Genomic DNA, 7,301 nt, shown 5'->3' with positions numbered 1-7,301 from the left:
GAGAGACAGAGAGACGGGGAGAGAGAGAGAGAGAGAGACTGAGGGAGAAGCGTGCCTCAGAGCCGGGAGGAGAGGTACCCTTTGTTCAACAAACCCTGAAAGGGAAGCCTCCCGTAGCAGCCCTCTCCTTCCCACCTCCAAGCCTTCGCCGAGCAGCTAGGTGGAGTCCGCGCGGCGGAGCCCGCGTGCACTCCAGATCCGGGTTTTACCTGCCACCCTCCTTCCCCCTCCCCGCCCCCCCACCCCCCGCGCGAGCCCCCTCCCCGGCTCTCGGCGCTCCTGGCGCTCGCCAGCCCGCGGCTCATTCTGGCCTCGGCTCGGGCCCCGGCTGCGTCTCCCGCGCGCAGGCTGCACGGCCCCCGCGCGCCCGCGCTCCGACCGGCTCTCGGCGCGTCGCCGGGTCGCCTGCTCGCCCAGCACCTCTCGCCCCAGTTCCCAAGAGCGGGGATGCAGATGCTGCCGCTGGCCCGGGTGGGCGCCGCCGCCGCCGCCGCCGCTCTTCCCCGGACTGCTCGCTGCCTCCGCTTCGACAGCTGCCGCCGCCGCCGCCTGTGACTCGCCCCCTCCCCTTTCTTTCTTCTCTTTTTTGCCTCCGTCCTCTTTCTCCGGGTGTGCGCGCGCGCTGATTGCACGGTTTGCTTTGGCAGGAGCTCGCTCGTGTGTGCGCGTGTGTGAGTGTGCGTGTGTGGAGAGCGCCAGAGCCCTGCTCGCTCTCGGAGAGTCGAAGAAGAGAAAGAACCGAAGAGGCGGCGGCGGCGGCGGCGCGGAGCTCGGGGCCGCACGATGAAGCTCCCACATGCCCTCGGCCGCCCGGCCCGGCCGGCCAGCTAGTCGGCCACCCCGCGGGCTCCGGGCTCCGCGACCCCCGGGACGCAGCCCTCGGCGGCCGGGCGCCCGCTCCACCCGCGCGCCCCCACCGTGCACCCGGGAAGGAGTTTGCGTGGCCCTCGCTCCGGCTCTCGGCGCGGGTTGCGGGCGCGAGAGGAGACCCTCCGCCGGGGGCAAACCTCGGCAGAAGGAGGCGGGTTTGGCGGAGAAGCAGCCAGCCCGGGCTCTCGCGGCTCCCCCTACCTATTCCATTGCTCCCTTTCCCCAGCGGAAAGGGGAGGACGAGGAAGAAGAAGAAGAAGAAAGAGAAGGGGGTGGGGTGGGAGAACTGGATATAAAGATCGGCTGGGGGATGGTGGAAGATTTTTGGTCTCTCCAGCGGCGTCTTTCCTTAAGCGGCGGCGGCAGCGGCGGCAGCGGCGGCAGCAGCAGGGGAAGCAGCCTCGGTGATGACTGCCGCATGTTAATAGCCGCCGCTCGGGTCTCTCGGCGGCTGCTGGAGACGGAGCCTGACTCCGAAGTTGTGCAACTGTGGACTGGGAGACACATTTGAACCCTCCTCTCTCTCGGCTCCGTTTCGACCCCCTCCGTGTGTTTGGAGCGAGAGAAACGTCAAGGAAGACACGCATTTGGGTCTTTTCTTCTTGTTTTCCCCTTGCCCTTTCTCCATGGCTGTGTAGTGGAAGAAAGGGGGGGGGCAGGAGAGACTTTTTGTTGTTCTTTCTCCACCCTCCTGCTGCCTTCTCTGCGCTTTGGTATCCTTCTTGGCCGCGTGTGGTGGGGTGCCTTCTCCGGGGCCGGCCGGTCTCTTGCCCCGGGCTCCATGGCTGGATTGTGGACGCTGCCCCCGGCTGCAGGTTGTTGAGCAACTGATGGGACGATCGCAGGGACCGGCGGTTGCGGAAGGTAATTTATTCTTCTCACTCTTGCTAATAGTGGTGGCCCCGGCCCCGCGCAGGCGGTGGCGTCCGCGGGGCGGGCAGCTCAGGGGGTGCGGGCTTCACGCGCACACTCACCTACCCACTCACGCTCGCCCTCACACACTCGCCTGCACACACACTCATCCGATCGTGATGCGGGGTGGGAAGGGAGCCTCCTGGCTGGTGGGCACCGGGGTTTGGCACGGGTTCGAGGTTTTTCCAGCAATTGGGCGATTTGGCGGCCGAGAGGGATGGAGTGGAGAGCAGAGCCGGCGCGTTCACAGTCCGACACGCTGGGAATAGAAACTGGAATTTCCACGCCGGGAATTTTCCCTCCTCTCTCACCCCTGTGTCATCGCTTGGCGGGGGCTGAAAACAGACCAGGGGGCGCCTTCTCTCCATCGGCCCGAGCTGGTGCCGCTGGAGGCGGGAGCGGGCTGAATAGCCGACAGGCACCGGGTGAGAGCTGGGCTCTGGGCTGATGGGGACCGAGGGGCGGCGAGCTCACCGCGATCCTGCCCAGACGCCTGCCTGGAGCATCCGTAGGGGCCGCATTTGCCCAGGTCGCGCCCCGGAGTCGTATAGCCGTGCTGCCTCTCCGCACCCCGCCCGTGGTGTCCCCTTCACGGCAGTTTGGTTAAGAGCTGCTTGCCCAGGCTTTGTTAGGCGGTTCTGGTTGGAGGATGCTGCTACTTTCGTGGGTGGCCCGGGGCGGCGCGGTGTTGGGAGTGGGCACGGGGCGGGGGACGGTGTTGCACGAATCCGGGCAGCTGGGATGCCAGGGCGGGGTAGGACGAGCGTTGGTGTCCGCGGTCGACTGGGTTACAGGTAGGAGGGCAGGCGCCCCGGAGCTTCCAACGGGAGAAGGGGACGCTCGGGCTGCAGCGGAGCGTCAGTGCCACCGCGCCCCCGCCACTGGTCCCCCGTCGGAGCTCAGGGGCTAAGCGTGCCAGCCCCCCAGCTATAGGTGGGTGGGTGTCGATGGAGGGGTGGGGGCGACCTCCGCTACCAGGGTCAGTTGGCTGTGCGGTCGGCGTGTGCGTGACAGTGTGTGCGCGTTCCTGCGCGCTCCGGGGATGGCCGGGAGATATTTGTGGAGATGGTAGAGCTGATGCTCCTTGAGCCGAGAGCTTGCTCATCGAAATCGCCTGGGATCCGCTTAACTAGAAAATCTGGCTGGAGGAGGCCGCGGGGCCCCATAAGGGCTGCGAGGAAGCCTCACAGTGTCACCTCTCCCCAGTGAGGAGCACTTCCGCGAGATGAGTGCGGCGCGTGTCTCTGGTGCAGCGCTCGACGCACCCCGGATTGGCCCTGATGAGGACCAAGGGATAGGACAGTCATCTCTAGACCCGATTGCTCGAACCGAGTCAAGCCATCATAAGCCCTGGTCTCTGGAATTCTCCGGTCACTTCGCTCACTCTATAGAAACGTGGGCTGCCTTATTTATGGCCCAGAGATATCAGAGCAATTGGGCGAACTCTAGGTGTGAGAGCCACCTCTGGGTGTCTCCTCCCCTGTGTGTGATCCTGCCTGCGGTAGTTGGAGCACATTGTAAATAACGGTGTGAGCATCCCTGCCACACTCTCCTTTAGAGCCCAACCTGGTGGTTCTGTTGTGTTTACTTTCCTGGGTGGATTACTCACTAGGAAGTAGAAGCCTTCTTGCACCTCTGATTTTACATCCTTCCAGCCTTCTGCTGGGGAAATGAGGAGACGCATAGACTCTGGCAGGAAGGAAAAAAAAATGCCTTCTGTGTTTTGCTCTGAAGTAAATAGGCGGTCTGCTAATTCAGTATCATCTGGGCTGTCGACACTAGTTAAAGAATGTCATTGTAGAATCTACAAAGAAACACTTCTTTAGTAATTTTTCACTTAGAAAATGCTCTTCATTTCCCTATGAGATTAAAACAGAATTTAGCCAGATTTCCCTGATACGTTTTTCAGTCTGTAATGGTGCTGAATGACCTGGAGTTCTGGTGCCCAGTTCGTCTGTATGTGGATTATAGATAGAATTGTCAGTTCTTTTTTAGCAGCACCAAGAGGTTTTCGAGTAATTTTGTGTAGGAGCTAAAAGGATATTTGTGTTGAAATAGCTCACAACTTCGTTTCACTCTTTTTTTGTTTGTTTTGTTTTGTAATCAAAGCATGGGTTAAATAATGTACGAAAATAAACAGATTTTAAAAAGTTAAAAAGCTAAACTGCTTTTCAGTTTCAATAATTAAAAGCTACTAAATTCCTTAGTTGTGGTTTATCTCTGACTGCTTCGGTGTTTGGTGCAAAGGACTATGTTCTATTTTGTTTTTAAAAGTATAGCACTGTAATGTAAAATGGTACTTATTTTCTAGGTAATATAATTTCTAGATCTTTTTTTCAGATCTTGACTTCTTGAAAAAGCTTAAGCTGATAAAAAAAGGAATACAGAATCGTTGATGCTTGACTTTGATTAAGTTATATTTTTATGCACTATTGGTAGTGGCTGTCATCTTAATAGAAAACTTAGAGAATTGTGATTTAATTTATGAGAATCTAGCTTCATATATTTGTCTCATTTCTAGAGGGTATGTGTTACAATCTCTACATTTGTAAATATTTCTGAAGATTAAAGAACACTTGTCCTCTCATTTTAGAAGATATAATCACAATGATTCCCAGTCCTTACAATAGAAGATTTGATCAGATCTGTTCTTTGTTTCCTAGCAGCATGTGTTTCCTAGCAGTCATACATTCCACAGGTCCTGATGTCATTAGAACTGTGTCTGTCAGCGTATTGTGCTGTCTTTAGCTGAAGGTGAATGTGTCAGAGTACTTGAATGCCATTCCATAGCACTTCCGTATCTCTAAATATTCAATAACCTGCTCCATTGGTGTATATGGTTGTCTGGACTATTTCTATAAACTCAGAGGGGAGGCGTGATTAGTATAAAGGTTTATGTGAAATATGCAAATATTTCTTAGACCTGTTAGGCTGAATCGGGCATCCCTGGCCTGAAGAGTGATAAATCAGCATGTGATTTGCCTGATGGGTAAATGCTTTTGATGTCTCATTTTAAGTGGCTTGGTGTGATTATCCTTCAGATTGAGAGCTCTCCTCAAAAATATGAATGGAAGGTTTTCTTAATGATCTTCTTACAGTTTGGAGATTTAAATATTCCTTTCCACGGGGAATAATAGCAAGTATGAGATGTGCTGGCTTCAGCTACTGTGGCTGGCATTGTTTCTAGTAATTAAGAAAGACACATTTTTTTATCGTCTTGATTTACCTTTAATTCTTTGGTGAGATACAGCCTAGCAAATCCTAAACAAGAGATTTGAAAATGTTATAAAAGCAGACGGATTGAAGATAGTCAAATAATATGATGCTAAACTCAGTTCTATTTCAGATTTCATTTGGACCACTTTAACCACTGGTTGAAACTCTGAAAAGGACTACCGAGTAGGAGTGAGAGTTCCTATTACAAGTGGGGCATTTTTGCCCAGAAATCAGCAAGGAAAACTGATTGATTTTTATATTTAAGAACAAAGAGCAATTTTTGAGCTGTGCAGCCTAAATTTAGCATGGTGTGGATGGCTAGAGCAGTTGGAATTAGAGGGAGGTGATCTTTCCTTAAGTTTTGCAAATGGCTATTTTCCCTTGGATTTCTTAGATTTGCATTACATTCAAATATGGATTTGCTCACCTAGGGAGAAACCCTAAAGACAGAGGCTATATTGTAGTTTAGCCTTTGTTTGCTTTCAAGGACATATTTACACTTAGACTATTACTGCATTTATGTCTTGTTTTTTATGCAAATGAACTTCTTTATAGACTATTTTATAATAAAATATAAGTTAAAAGAGTCAACCATGAGTAGAGTCCTCCTGACATTTTCCCTTTGTTATCTCCATTTGTGTGTGTTGTCTATGTGTGTATTGTTGTCATTTTAAGTAGGGAGAAAAATCCTCATTTTTCATTCATTGTGATTTTGATATTGCTATTTATTGGCCAGTGTGAGAAAGTAATGCGAGCCTGCCTCTAGGTAGCATTGATGAGTCCTAAGATGTGCATATACCCTCCCAAAACCTTTTGATGTCATTCTGTCTGAGTATTTTTGTGGCCCAACAAAATTAATTCTGCTACTGCATAAGTAACCAGGTATGACATTTTTCTTAGAATTGCGAAGTGTGCTTATGTACTAACAAATATGGAAAAGAATTAACCATCGTACTCAGAATTAATTGGAATTCTCCATTTGTTTTAGGGAGTGGGTGAAGAGGGATAGTTCCTATATTTGATCATAACAGTCTAGAGATCTTAATAATTTATGTCTTGCTTATGTCTTATTGACAGAGAAAATAAAAATTTAGTTTAATATTAATGAATTTCTTCATAAGACTGATTACGTATACATAGCAGAAGAAGTTAACATTTGGTCCCTATTATTCAAGAATCTAAATGGAATGATGCTGGTGGTAATTCTGTTTATTGTGAAAATTATTTCTGAGATGGAAAATTAAATCCCCTAATCGAGTATTTCTTTTTGGTAAAACTTGTGGGTCAGTTATTTTGTGAAGCAGGTAGTTCTCTCTTCTCAAAATGAGTTCAGGGGAAATGTGTGTGTCCCTGAGACCCTTTCAGAGAATGTGTAAAAGGAAAAAGTTTTTGTAACAATGTTATGTTGTTATTTGTCTTTTACTTTCATACCTATAGAAGTGTACCTTGGAGTTTTCCAGAAGGCTAGGGACTGTGATGACATCATTGCCCTGACAGCATATGGCATGTGTGCTTGTATATTCTTGTATTATAAAATTTTCCCAGTTTAACTATTAGTTCATAAATATTGATAGCTATAACCAACATATTAAAAAGTTGCTCTATGTCATCATTTTTTAAGCATGTGAAAGGGTCCTGGGACCAGAGAGTCTGAGAAGCACTGGTGTTGACTTTTCTAAGATCCGTCTCTTGTACCCCATCTGACCATATAAGGAGTCATCTAGGATAAGAAAATAAGACTGTTCACACTTTAAAAAGACACAAGTAGGTTGGATATTTTATTACTTGACATTTTCAGTATTCTTTTTCCAATGTAGAAAGCTTGTTTTTAGTTTTTTGTTGGTTCCCAGTTATCGAAATAGAAACTTGAAAAATGCAGGTCTCCAGCCTGATTTGCTGACAATAGCAGAGGAGCTACTGGAAATATTTAAAATCTGGGCCTCAGGTCTTGATATTCTCATATCTGGAGAGACAGAATGGTGTGGTGATGAAGAGAAGAGACTTTGTGGTGTGTTTGCCTAGGTTTGATCAATTATTTGGCTTTCGGTAAGATACTGGATTTCTCAATGCCTCAATTTCCTGATGTATTTTAATGGACATACAGTTGTTCTTAATTCATGGATTTTGGTAAAGATTTAAAGGGAAAAAGACATGTAAAGTGCTTAAAACAGTTCTGGGCACATAATAATAGAGATGAACTATTTGCTACTGTCATTATTATTATTTTTACTAAGTCGCAGGAGGGTCCCAGGAAACTTTAATCAACTTCCCATGTGATTCAATTATGTTTCACCTCATTGCCT

General features: G+C 49.1%; 1 protein-coding gene across 13 annotated transcripts in view; it reads left to right on the top strand.

Moving 5' to 3' along the window:
• The first annotated feature begins 503 nt into the window (after window positions 1–503).
• ADGRL3 (adhesion G protein-coupled receptor L3) overlaps window positions 504–7,301 on the top strand; it is a 793,594-nt gene continuing 786,796 nt past the window's right edge. For 5 of the 13 annotated variants that reach the window (XM_044268170.1, XM_044268168.1, XM_044268165.1 and 2 more), the window contains exon 1: window positions 511–1,734. The gene's annotated coding sequence lies outside the window, so the exon portion shown is untranslated. Of the gene's footprint in view, window positions 1,735–7,301 lie in introns of all 13 variants that reach the window. The other 8 variants (XM_044268172.1, XM_044268176.1, XM_044268177.1 and 5 more) reach the window with 4 other exon arrangements.

The sequence above is a fragment of the Neovison vison genome, chromosome 11 (assembly GCF_020171115.1).
Source record: "Neovison vison isolate M4711 chromosome 11, ASM_NN_V1, whole genome shotgun sequence".
In the NCBI taxonomy this organism is placed as follows: Eukaryota; Metazoa; Chordata; class Mammalia; order Carnivora; family Mustelidae; genus Neogale; species Neogale vison.
The sequence above is the reverse complement of the archived record's forward strand: the minus strand, read 5'-3'. Positions and strand labels throughout refer to the sequence as shown.